This window comes from Urocitellus parryii, chromosome 7 (genome assembly GCF_045843805.1).
Source record: "Urocitellus parryii isolate mUroPar1 chromosome 7, mUroPar1.hap1, whole genome shotgun sequence".
Taxonomy (NCBI): domain Eukaryota; kingdom Metazoa; phylum Chordata; class Mammalia; order Rodentia; family Sciuridae; genus Urocitellus; species Urocitellus parryii.
In genome coordinates this window covers 134,148,760-134,162,774 of record NC_135537.1, presented here as the reverse complement: position 1 = coordinate 134,162,774, position 14,015 = coordinate 134,148,760, and the positions used below count along the sequence as shown (strand labels likewise).

Genomic DNA, 14,015 nt, shown 5'->3' with positions numbered 1-14,015 from the left:
CACAGACAGGGAGCCCAAAGGGCAGGGACCAGATCCCCGGGATTTCTGTGTGCATCAGGGTCCCTGGCTCCCTGCAGCCCTAGCCTTGCCTGTTATAAGAAGGGACCACTGATTGTGGGAAGATGGCACCAGTTCAGCTGCCACCAGGCTTTCTTCCTCTCCCCCAGTTCCACAGCCCTGGGTTCTGTCTATGGGCCCAGGGGTCCCCAGCCCAGACAGGGAGCTCATTATGTGTATCACAGGAGCTCACTATGGAAATGTTCATTTATCTCTGTTCCTTTTAGTACAGAGGGTCCAGGAAAAGAGAAGTTTTGGCTCAGAGTGGGATCCTAAAATTAAGATTTCTGAGTGGGGCTGTTCTGGTGGTGAGAGGGCAGAGAAGATCACAGGAGATGAGGCAGGCTGGCCCCCGAGCTGCTGGGCAGTGACATCCCTAAGGTGAGGCAGGACAGCAGGTTGGGGAGGGCAGGGGAGCACATGGATCTTTGATCAGAGTTCTCAGGCCCTAGGAGCATCACTTAAGAGGGAGGGGCCGGGGGGGGTCTGGTCAAGGACCCATAGTCACATTCCCTGTCAATGTCAGATCATGCACCTGGGGCAGGCAGCTAGACACTGAGCCCTTGCACTTGTGCACCAAGTTCATTGAATACGCTGGACTCGGATAGTGAGTTAACAATGGCGTTAGTGATTTCTCACCACCTTGGGTGAATCTCTCATCTGTGACAAGGTCTCCTCGTATTTCTAGTCAGTCATGGGCTGGTTCCATTTAAACCACAACTTGGGCTCTACTTCCAAATACAATGCTGTCCAGCCCCCGAAAATTATACCGGGTAGAGGGGGAGCTGCAGTCTTCTGTCTTGTTCCTTGTTCTATCTTCTGTCCCTCATCCCCATGATTCAGCCCCTCCAGGGCTGAGTAGGCAAGGAAGGAGGAGCAGAAATGGCCAAGGATTACTGATCATTTGCTGTCAGGGCCCTCTGTGTGGCATATGCCCAGACAATGGGCTTGGGGACACATTTTTCTTTCTTGTTTGTGTGTGTGTGTGTGTGGGGGGGGGGGGGAGCCTTTGGCATTGACTTTGGCATCGCCCAATTCCTTGGTGCAAGTGTGGCCTTTCCAGCTGTACCCTGTGGCCAGGAGCAGCCGTGGAGAGTCAGGGAAAGAAACTGAGCCTGGTATAGTGGGCACTAATAAATGCCTTCATGCTTATTGACTGGGGTGGGGAGGGAAAGAGCCCCCGGCACCATCAGTTTTGACTGGTGGGAGCAGAGGGGGTCTGACCTCACAGACTGAGGCCCAGGCAGATGGAGGGCCCGTCAAAGGCCTGTCCCTGATCAGCCAGCTGGAGCTACGGACCCCCTGCCAGCTCTGCTTCTGCCACTGTCTTGGTTGGCTCTGAGAATTTGCTCCTTGGCTGTGTATTGGGGACACAGCTGTCCCCCACCCTGTAGCCTGGCACATGTCCAGAGCTGGATGGCTCATCTAGAAATGACATTGAGTCTTGGCCGATGGAGCCAGCTGGACAAACTCTTCTCCAGCCCTGCCCAGGGGTGAGGGGCTGAGGGTCAGAAAGGTGATAGGGCCAGAAGGTGCCCATCCTCTAGCACCAGGAAGCTGCTCAATCTGCAGGATACCCAGTGCCACTGAGGCCCCGTGGCCAGGACTCCAGGCTCCATTGCCCTGTGGCTCTGTCTGTGTCTTTGCTGTCCAGCTAGATCTTCTGATTTGAGATTCAGGCTCCGGCTCCTCCCCCGACCAGCTATCATTCATAAAGCCCTTAACATCTGCCAGTTCCACTGTCTCCTGCCCACCCCCTGCACCCTTCCTGGGCTCATGCCTTGTGATCTTTCTCCAGGACTGCCCGGGAACTACCTTGTTGGTTTCTTTTCCTTCCTGCTCACCCACCACCATCTGTTCTTCCCACAGGGCCAGGATGAGCTTTCTAACAACCATGGACCTTCCCTGCCCCCAAGCCTTGTATGGCTCCCTAGTGCCTCTGAAATTAGGCCCAGCTCCTTCAAAGTCCCTCATGAACTATCTTGACAACCTTACTGGCCTTCTCCCTCTGTGGCAGTCCTGCCTCCTGATTCCTAGGACATGCTTCATGCTTCCTCCTTCCATTGTTCCCCAGTCCAGTCCCCTCTTCATAAGCCCAGATGGCCCTGGGCCTGTGAGGGTTTAGCACTGTCTCTCATGGAGCCTTCCCCGAGCCCTGCCTGACCCTTCCCCTATTCTTAGCACCATCTTCCTTGTGTCACGGTTCCTGGGCTCTGACCTTCTCCCAACCCCAACCTGGGAGCTTTAGGAGGGTCCAGGTCTGGTTCTGCTCTTTCTTAGCACTCCAGCCCAGAGCATAATGTCAGGCACTCGGAGGTGGGGGCAAATCACGGCTGGTTGAATGATACGCTATTTACATGCACTTATTTATCCAATAGACATTTATTGAGGGTTGATTCAGTGGTTTCCTAGTTGAAATGCTGCAGATATAGCAGTGAATACAATAGATCAAAACATCTCTTGTTTACAGAATGTACATTCTAGTTGGGGGAAGTAGGTGAACAAGAGGTGTAAGTAAAATTTATGATATTGCAGGTGATAAATGCATAGGATACAAGTAGAGTGGAGGGGTTGGGGCTGTAGCTCAGTGGTAGAGTGCTTGCCTCACAGGTGTGAGGCCCTGGGTTCGATCCTCAGCACCACGTAAAAATAAACAAATAAATAAACATTTTTTTTTAAAGTAGAGTGGAGAAGGGAATAGGGAGTGTGTGAATGTTAGGGGGAGAGGAACAAAATTTTATATAGTATGGCCAGAAAGGGCTCACTGAGAAGGCGATCGATCGATCGATCGATCGATTTATTTATTTATTTATTTATGGTACCAGGGATTGAACCCAGGGACACTTAACCACTGAGTTACATCCCTAGACCCTTTTTATATTTTATTTAGAGATAGGGTCTTGCTGAGTTGCTTAAGACCTTGCTAAATTGCTGGGGCTGGCTTTGAACTCATAATCCTCCTGCCTCAGCCTCCGGAGCCACTGGGATTACAGACATGCACCAACATGCTTGGCAGAGAAGGTGATTATTATTGTTAATTTTGCCGTGCTAGAGATCAGACCCAGGTCATTACACATGATAGGCAAGCATTCTGCCACTGTGCTCAGCAAGGAGGAAACTGTGGTTAGTGTGGAAAGAGAGGGAAGAGAGGGAGGTGAGTACTGATGGGGGTCATATCACGTTAGGCCTGTGGACATTGATTGATATATGTTTAACCAACCTTGCATTCCATGTGGGGTATATTCTTCCCTTGGTTACGGTGTGTACTTTTTTTTTTTTAATATTTTTTTAGTTATACATGAACACAATATCTTTATTTTGCTTATTTATTTTTATGTGGTGCATGGGATCGAACCCAGGGTCTCACACGTGCCAGGTGAGTGCTCTACCACTGAGCCACAATCCCAGAAACAAAAACATAATTGTTTTTATGTGATTATTAGTCTTTTTTTAAAATCTGGATTATTAGTCTTTTATTGAAGATTTTTGCATCTACATTAAACAAGGGCTAGGGGGCTATTGGGAGATATATTTGCATCTATATTCCTATCTCTTTGTCTGATTTTTGTATCAGGGTAATGGCCTCAGAATGAGTTGGCACGTGTCCCTTCCTTCTCTGTTTTTTGGAAGAGTTTATGAAGGATTTGTGTTAATTCATCTTTAAACATTTGGTAGAATTCACCAGTGAAGCCATCTGGTTCTGGGCTTTTGTTTGGGGGAAGTTTTTTGATTATGAACTCAATATTTACTTGTTATAGGTCAATTCAGATTTTCTATTTCTTCTTGAGTCTGTCTCAGTAATTTGCATCTTTCTAAGAATTTGCATATTTAATCTAGATTAATCTGATTTCTTGGCACACAATTGTTCATAATATTTCCTTATAATTCTTTTGATTTCTATTAGGTCGGCAGTTATGTCCCTTCTTTCATTTAAAATTTTTTTTTTTTGGTTGTAAATGGACACAATACCTTTATTTTATTTATTTATTTTTATGCAGTGCTTGAGGATTGAACTCACTGCTTCACACGTGCCAGGCAAGCACTCTTCCACTGAGCCCCCTCTCTCATTCTTGATTTTTTGTAATATGACTTCTCTCTCTCTCTCTCTCTCTCTCTTTAATGTGTCAGCTTAACAATAGTTTGTCAATTTTGCTAATCTTTTAGAAAAACCAACATTTGGTTTCAGGAATTTTCAATTGTTCTTTTTTTTTATTATTATTATTGGCTTCTGTTTTGTTTGTTTTTTGGGTGGTGCTAGGGATTGAACCCAGGGCCTTGTGCATGCAAGGCAAGCACTCTACCAACTGAGCTCTATCCCCAGCTCTTTGGCTTCTATTTAATAGAATTACCCTGACTACTGTGTTGAGAGTAGACTGAGGTCAGGGCTGAGGGCAGAAGCAGAGAGGAGGTCAGGAGGTATTGATGTGCTGCAGGTAAGAGTTGATGGGACTTGGGCCAGAGTGGCAGCCATGGAGAGGGTGAGAGGGGTTGGGTTATGGTGGCATGTTTTAAAGTAGAGCTATCAGAATTTCCTGATAGTGGGCTGGGGATGTGGCTCAAGCAGTAGTGCGCTCGCCTAGCATGCGTGAGGCCCAGGTTCGATCCTCAGCACCACATATAAACAAAGATGTTGTGTCCGCCAATAAATAAATAAATACAAACATTAAAAAAAAAAAAGAATTTCCTGATAGTTATTTATTGTTGTTGTTGGCCTTGCATATACAAGGCAAGCAATTCTTTTTTAAAAAAAAATATTTATGTCTTTAGTTTTTAGGTGGACATAATATCTTTATTTCACGTTTATGTGATGCTGAGAACTGAACCCAGTGCCTCAAGCACACTAGGCGAGCGCGCTACCACTTGAGCCACATCCCCAGCCCACAAGGCAAGCGATTCTTTACGATTTTTAAAAAAATATTGTTTTTTAGTTGTAGATGGACACAATACCTTTATTTTATTTATTTATTTTTTTATGTGGTGCTGAGTATTGAATCCAGGGCCTCGCCCAGGCTAGGGGAGCGCTCTTCCGCTGAGCCCCAGCCCCAGCCCCAGCCCCTAATTCTTGATGATTTTGATGTGGGGAATGAGAGAAAGAAGAGTCACAGGTGAGTTCTGCAATATTGCTCTGAGCTGCTGGAAGGAGGGAGAGGCTGTTATCTGATATAGGAAAGTGAGTTGGAGCAGCAGGTTTTTGGGGAAGATCAACAGCTTGGTTTGTATATTCTGAGTTTATGTTGGAGGTTGACGTCCCATTGGAGGTGTTGGTACAGAGCTACATATAGCCAGGCATGATGGTGCATACCTATAATCCCAGTGACTTGGAACAGTGAGAGAGGAGGATCACAAATTTGAGGCCAGCCTCAGCAGGTTAGTGAGACCCTTTCTCAAAAAAAAAAAAAAAAAAAAAAGAAGCCTGGAGACATAGAGTACCCTTGGGTTTAATCCCCAGTACCTGCCCCAACACATGAGTTAGATGCAGGAGGAGGCTGAGGTCCATAGGACATGGCATCATCCCTAAAATTTCAATGGGTAGAAATTGGTTGCAGGCCATTATGATGAATGTCATCAGGTTTTGGAGGGTTACCGGAGTCAGAATTATAGAGGGTGTCCAAAAGGGACTGAGGATTTGGCTTTTGTCAGCCTTCAAAATAGGAAGAGTCATGCTAGCCTCTTCTGTTCATCCATTTATCCACTCATCCATCCATCCATCCATTCTTCCATCCCATCCATCTCCCTCCCTCTATCCTTCTTTCCTTCTGTCTATCCTTCCAATCCATCCAACCTCTCAGATCGTAGGAACCAAGGTTGTGCACTGTGTCTGTTGCTGCAGGAGCCAATCTGGGGAAATAGTCTCCAAGACCTTCTTGGGAAGGTGCATGGGAGGGTGGGCATGTTCGCCAGTGTGTGCATGCATCTAAGTGTGAATGTATTCAAGTTCATGGATAGAACTGGGTACCCGTGTGCTCTTGTGTGTATATATTGCCAAGTATGTGTATATTTATGCTAACTATATAGTGTGTACATGTATTTACCTTAATTTGTGCATATGTATGTACACAGTGTGTGTGAGTGTGTCTACATGTGCTGTTTTGTATACATGTCTGGGCATGCGTGTGCCCATATATGTGTATCAGATTATGCAGATAATGACATGGGATGATATACAATCACTTGATTGTATATAACTGAATACAGCTTTTCTCTGGCTACTTTTGTGACTATAACTACCTTGCATGGGAAGGAGGGGTTTTTGCTGGCACAGTGTCTGCTCCCAAATTTCCTAAAGTAGGGGCTACATTGTGGGGCATGTTTCATGGAAATGAAGTTTTCTGAGCATTATAAAGTCTGGTCTGGGGCCTTCCCTGGGGGAGCCCAGGCCCTGTGGTTCACCTGCAGGTGTGGAGGGTTCCGTCTCTTCTATCCTTCCAGTCCTCTTGGCAAGGGAAATGGACTTCCCGGCTGTTAATTAGGATCCAGACACATGCGCAGCAGGTCTTGGCTCACACCCTTTCTCCCTGGCCTTCTTCCCAGAGCTGTTGCCCTTCAGAGGAGAAGGGGTTTGCACTTAAGCTCAAGGCAGGGGCTCCACACTGTTGCTGGCCCAGTGGCTGGAGGATGTGGCTGAATGTTGGTTGGTAGTCCCCTTTTTGGTGGGCTGTGTGTTTAAGATGGAGTGACCAGAGTTGAAGCACAGGGAGGGAACATTCATAAGGAGACCGAAAGACCCGGATGTCATTTCTGCTTCTTCACTTGTTAACCATGTGACCTAGAGCAAGATCTTGACCTTGCTGAACCTCAATTTTCTCAGCCATAAAATGAGAGCTACTTGGTTTCATTGAAGAGATAAATGAACTTTCAAACCTGTTCTAATGACTATAGTTATGTAAGAAAACTTGATGGCTCAGATCAACAAAACATTTGTTTTGATCACAGAATTTTAGTTTAGGCAAGGCTCAACCGGAGGCAGGAGAGGATGTCATCTTTTTTCCACTTGATCTTAGTGAGGCACGTTGGGGGTCTAGGTTGGATCATCAAAGGCTGGGGATGTCTGGCAGTTGATGCTGGCTACTTGCTGGGAACTTTGCTGGAGCTATTGGCTGTAACACCTAACCTGGGCCTCTCCATGTGGCCTGGGCTTCCTCACAACATGGTGGCCAGATTCCAAAGACTAGCATCCTGAGATAGAAAGCCAGGTGAATCCATATTGCCTTATATGACCTACCCAGGAAAGTCACTCTTGAAAGTGACATTTTTACTGTATTCTATTCTTTGCTTGAGTCACAACTTTCTGCTTAAGTTAACAGAGTAAGGAAATGGAAATAGACTCCACCTTTATTTTATTTTATTTTATTTTTATTTTTTTTTTTAGTACTAGGTATTGAACCCAGGGGTGCTTTACCACTGAGCTACCTCCCCATTCTTTTTTTTTTTTTTTTTTGAGACAGGGTTTCACTAAGTTGCTGAGGGTATCCTTGAACATGTGATCCTCCTGTCTTAGCTGGCTTGAACTCCATATTTTTATGGGAAGATTGGTGATCTGAAAAAGCATGCAGAACTTGAAATATTGTAGTGGCTATCTATGGAAAATAAAGTCTGACAAGTGCCACAGGGGCACCTTGTCCCCCTGTGCTCTAGGTCCTGTTGAGGTCTGACCTCACATGGAAAGATATCCGTCATGTGATCAGGAAACCCACCAGGTATGGGTCTCTAGTCTCATGCCACTCCTCAGGTCATCTGGAGGCTAAGAGCTCACCTTCAAACCCTGGCTCAGCCTCCTGGGCAGAGGAAATAGTCATATCAGAGACCTCGAGGGGCAGAGCAAGGTAATAGGAAAGCAGTTCTCTACCAGGAGGAGCAGCGACACTCACTCTTTTTTTTTTTTTTTTGGTGGTGGGGGTACCAGGAGTTGGACTCAGGGGCACTCAACCACTGAGCCACACCCCAGCCCTATTTTGTATTTTCTTTAGAGACAGAATCTCACTGAGTTTCTTAGTACCTCGCCATTGCTGAGGCTGGCTTTGAACTTGTAATCCTCCTGCCTCAGCCTCTCAAGCTGCTGAGATTACAGGCTTGCACCACCACGCCTGGCAACATTCACTCTTCTGTCAAATATGTCCAAACACCTGTTAGGCACGGTTCTAGGCACTGGGGTGACAGCACTGAACAATACACACAAAAATGTGCACAAAATGGTACCAAAACAGGCGGGTGGACCAATGGTATAGAATAGAGGACACAGAGACTAATCCACAAAGTTACAACTATCTTATATTTGATAAAGGGGCTAAAAGCATGCAATGGAGGAAGGATAGCATCTTCAACAAATGGTGTTGGGAAAACTGGAAATCCATATGCAACAAAATGAAACTGAATCCCTTTCTCTCGCCATGCACAAAAGTTAACTCAAAATGGATCAAGGAGCTTGATATCAAATCAGAGACTCTTTGCCTGATAGAAGAAAAAGTTGGCTATGATTTACATATTGTGGGGTCGGGCTCCAAATTCCTTAATAGGACACCCATAGCACAAGAGTTAATAACAAGAATCAACAAATGGGACTTACTTAAACTAAAAAGTTTTTTCTCAGCAAGAGAAACAATAAGAGAGGTAAATAGGGAGCCTACATCCTGGGAACAAATTTTTACTCCTCACACTTCAGATAGAGCCCTAATATCCAGAGTATACAAAGAACTCAAAAAATTAGACAATAAGATAGCAAATAACCCAATCAACAAATGGGCCAAGGACCTGAACAGACACTTCTCAGAGGAGGATATACAATCAATCAACAAGTACATGAAAAAATGCTCACCATCTCTAGCAGTCAGAGAAATGCAAATCAAAACCACCCTAAGATACCATCTCACTCCAGTAAGATTGGCAGCCACTATGAAGTCAAACAACAACAAGTGCTGGCGAGGATGTGGAGAAAAGGGTACTCTTGTACATTGCTGGTGGGACTGCAAATTGGTGCGGCCAATTTGGAAAGCAGTTTGGAGATTCCTGGGAAAGCTGGGAATGGAACCACCATTTGACCCTGCTATTGCCCTTCTCGGACTATTCCCTGAAGACCTTAAAAGAGCATGCTACAGGGATGCTGCCACATCGATGTTCATAGCAGCAGAATTCACAATAGCTAGACTGTGGAACCAACCCAGATGCCCTTCAATAGATGAATGGATAAAAAAAAGTGGCATCTATACACAATGGAGTACTATGCAGCAATAAAAAATGACAAAATCATAGAATTTGCAGGGAAATGGATGGCACTAGAGCAGATTATGCTTAGTGAAGCTAGTCAATCCCTAAAAAACAAATACCAAATGTCTTCTTTGATATAATGAGAGCAACTATGAACAGAGCAGGGAGGAAGAGCAGGAAGAAAAGATTAACATTAAACAGAGACATGAGATGGGAGGGAAAGGGAGAGAAAAGGGAAATTGCATGGAAATGAAGGGAGACCCTCATTGCTATACAATATTACATATAAGAGGTTGTGAGGGGAATGGGAAAATTAACAAGGAGAGAAATGAATTACAGTAGATGGGGTAGAGAGAGAAGATGGGAGGGGAGGGGAGGGGGGATAGTAGGGGATAGGAAAAGTAGCAGAATACAACAATTACTAATTGGGCATTATGTAAAATTGTGGATGTGTAACCGACGTGATTCTGCAATCTGCATTTGGGGTAAAATTGGGAGTTCATAACCCACTTCAATCTAATGTATGAAATATGATATGTCATGAGCTTTGTAATGTTGTGAACAACCAATAAAAAAAATAATTAAAAAATGTGCACAAAATAAAATAGATATGTAAATAGTATGTGGGATGAGGATGGGTTCTGTGGAGAATAACAGAGCAGGGAAAGGGGACAAGAGTGATGGGGGCAAGGCGTCAGGGAGCGCTCGCTGTGACATTGACATTTCAGTGGCAACCAGAAGCATGTTAAGGAAGGAGTCATTAGGATGTGGAATTGGAGGGGGGAAGAACCCTCTATGGAAAGGGAACAACAGGTGCAAAGACCTTGAGAAAAAAAAACATGACTGGTGGGGTTGAGGAAGTGTGGCCGGTGGGCTGAGCCAGGAAGGAGGAGAGGCAGTGAGGGCAGGGGAGATAGTAGTGGGGGAGAGAGGGCACAGATTGTGAAGGGCCTTGTATGCATAATGACATTGAATGGCTCCAAATGTGAGTGAATCCAGGTGTGGCAGCGCATGCCTGTCATCCCAGAGGCTCAGGAGGTTGAAGCAGGTGGATCGCAAGTTCAAAGCCAGCTTCAGCAATTTAGTGAGGCCCTAAGCAACTTAGCAAGACCCTGTCTCAAAATAAAAAATAAAAAGGGCTGTGGATGTGGCTCAGTGCTTAAGTGCTTCTGGGTTTAATCTCTGGTACCAAAGGAAAAAAAAAAAATGAGTGACATGGGAGATCATTAGTGGTGCAGAGCACAGAAGTGAAAATGATTTGATTTATGACTGTATCAGGGATCTATTGCTATATAACAAATCGCCCCAAAATGTGGTGATTTAAAACAACTACTTATTATTTCCTTTGATTCTGTGGTTGGCAGGACAGTTCCTCTGCTGGTTCTGCTCTCATGTGGCCACCTTGGCCAGGGTTGTGTGGGCTGAAGTGTCCAGGCTGATGGCCTCAGGTCAGGCTGTTGGCTGAGGCTCCTTGGTTCTTCTCCATGGGGTGTCTCCTCCTCTGTGAGGCTGGACTGGCTGCCTCACATGGCCGTCTCAGAGCAGCATGGTAAGAAGGCAAAGTGGAAGCTACAGTCTCTCAGGCCCAGACCAGGAGTGGAACAGCATCACTTCCACCTTTATATATGGACCAAGGCAAGGTGTAGGCAGGCCAGCCCAGGTTCACCGTGGGAGGGGACAAACCCAGGTGTGACTGTGAAGTCATCTGATTAATTGGGACCATTTTGTAACTAGAGGCCGAGTGGTTGAACGGGATCTCTCTGGCTGCTGTGTGGAGAATAGAAGGAAAAGTGATAAATGTAGAAGCAGGAAAACCTGTTAGGAGGTTTGCTAATAATATAGGCCAGAAACGGCTATGGTTTGGACCAGGGTCCTTGTGGAGAAAGTATGGAGAAGTGGTCAGATTTTTGATATATTTTGGAAGTGAAATGGACAAGATTTCCTGACACATCAGGTGTGCAGTCAGGGGAGGGTGGAGGGTGACTCCATATTTTTTGACCTGAGCAACTAGAAACATGGAGTTGCCATTTACTGAGATGGGGAGACTATGGGAGAGGCAAGGTGGTTATTTAAAAGCTTTTTTTTTTTTTTTTTTGGAAGGGGTGGATTTAGAATTCCATTTTTAGACACATTAAATTTGGGATGCTTCCTAGGACATCCGACTGGAGACATTAAGAAAAAACTGGATGTGTAGGAGAGAGGTCTACATAGACTATTTAAAACCAGGAGACTGAATGAAGCTACCCAGGGAGTAAGAAAAAAAAAAAAAAAAAAAAAAAAAAGAAGGAGCCCTGAGGATTAAACTCTGGGCATTCACAAGTGGAGGATGTGAATGTAGAGTGTCATCATAGTCAAGTCGAGGGTTGGGACAACAACTCAGGCTACCACACTGTATCAAATTATCTCTCTCTTGGGGCTGGGGATGTGGCTCAAGCGGTAGTGCGCTCGCCTGGCATGTGTGCGGCCCAGGTTCGATCCTCAGCACCACATACAAACAAGGATGTTGTATCCGCCGAGAACTAAAAAACAAATATTAAAAAATTCTCTCTCTCTCTCTCTCTCTCTCTCTCTCTCTATATATATATATATATATATATATATATATATATACATACACACATATATGTTTATTTGTGTATTATATATTATATATTTTTTATTTGGGGAAAATTAAAAAATTTAAAAAAGGAAAAGAAAACTCCCCCCAATTATCCATATTTCTGTCTCCTACACCTAACTATGTTTAATATCTTGGCCTATTTGCTTCTATGTATATATTTCATTAGGAGACCATCATTAGGAGACCATCATTCTGTATGTGTCTTTCTATAGAAAACACAGGTTTGTGGTTCGTTAGAAATACTTTTACTAGGGGCTGGGGATGTGGCTCAAGCGGTAGCACGCTCGCCTGGCATGCGTGCGGCCCGGGTTCGATCCTCAGCACCACATACAAACAAAGATGTTGTGTCCGCCGAGAACTAAAAAATAAATATTAAAAAATTCTCTCTCTCTCTCTCTCTCTCCCCCCCCACTCTTTCTTTAAAAAAAAGAAATACTTTTACTAAAATTGGGTCATATGGTAGTGTCATTTTGAAGAACAGATTTTTTGAGGCCAAGCATCTAATCCCAGCAAGTCGGGAGGCTGAAGTAGGAGGATCACAAGTATGAGGCCAGCCTGGGCAATTTAGTGAGACCCTGTTTCAAAATTTTAAAAAGGGCTATGGGTGTGGCTCAGTGGTAGAGCACTTGCTTAGCATGTATCAGGCCCTGGATTCAATCTTCAATATTGGAAACAAAAAATAAACAGATTTACCAAGATAAAATTCATATATAACACACAATTCATCCTTTTAAAGTATACAGTTCAATGGCTGCTAGTATATTCACAGAGTTGTGTAACCATTACCACATCAATTTTATTTCATTTTGAGACAGGGTTTTTCTTTTATTTTTAAGTTGTAGATGGACACAATACCTTTATTTTACTTGTTTTTATTTTTATGTGGTGCCAAACCCAGTGCCTCATGCATGCTAGGTAAGTGCTATACTACTGAGCCACAACCCGAGCCCCTCTTTTTTTTTTTTTTTTTTTTGCGGGGGGAGGTACTGAGGATTGAATTCAGGGGCCCTCAACCACTGAGCCACATCTCTAGCCCTATTTTGTATTTTATTTAGAGACAGGGTCTCACTGAGTTGCTTAGCACCTCGCTTTTACTGAGGCTGGCTTTGAACTCATGATCCTCCTGCCTTAGCCTCCCGAGTCACTGGGATTACAGGTGTGCACCACCGTGCCCGACTGTGACATGGCTGAGTAGCTGGGACTACAGGTGTGTGCATGCCACTGCACCAACTACATCAGTTTTTTCATCGCCCCAGAGAGAAACTTGATCCCCATCAGTAGTCACTTCCCATCTCTACCCAATCTATCCTCCCCACCCCAGCCCTAGGCAACCACTAATCTACTTCTGTCTTTATAGATTTGCCTATTAGAGACAGTTCATATAAATAGGATCATATAATATGCTTAATTAATTTTCATGAGTCTACTGAAAGAAATTGCAGTGAGATCAAAAGAAATGCAAATGAATTGTATAGCTTTGGACTTAGGAATCCCAGATATGAAAGAGAATGCCATACCTCCGTCCTTCCTCCTTCTCCCCGCAACCTCCTGATTTTTGTTCGTTATATTTTATTTTTGAATTTTCTACAGTTTTAACATTCACAATCTGTTCTCTATATATAATCCTTGGAGTTGTTTGACAGTGGTCCCATATTTAGATTCAATGCTCATTACCAGTCTGTTACACAGATTCTCCATTCCTGAGTTTATTTTGCTTCAACCCTTAACTGGGTAGATTTTGTGGCTAAATGGTTTAAGACAGTTTTGGGCTCCTTACTTGAATGTCTAACTGGGTGTAATATTCTCAAGTCACCCCTTTTCTTTCCCTCTTTAATTTGTAAATATTTGCTTTGCTGTCTTCTGGTATGGACAATAAAGTTAGCCTGATTTTTAAAAATCCTTTACTTGATTCGGTTTTTACATCTGCAATACTGGAAGATTTCATTATTTATTCTTGAAGCTCAATAGCTTAGCTAGTGTATTAGTCATCTGTTGCTGTATAACAAATAACCCTAAAACCCAGCAGTATAAAACACCACTCATAGGCTGGGATTGTGGCTCAGCGGCAGAGCCCTTGCCTCACAAGTATGAGGCACTGGGTTCCATCTTCAGCGCCACATCAAAATAAATTAATTAA

At 44.3% G+C, this 14,015-nt stretch overlaps 1 protein-coding gene across 1 annotated transcript in view; it reads left to right on the top strand.

The window, feature by feature from the left end:
• The window catches only part of Spns3 (SPNS lysolipid transporter 3, sphingosine-1-phosphate (putative)), a 49,656-nt gene that overhangs the window by 19,324 nt on the left and 16,317 nt on the right, over positions 1–14,015 (top strand). The window lies entirely within an intron of this gene.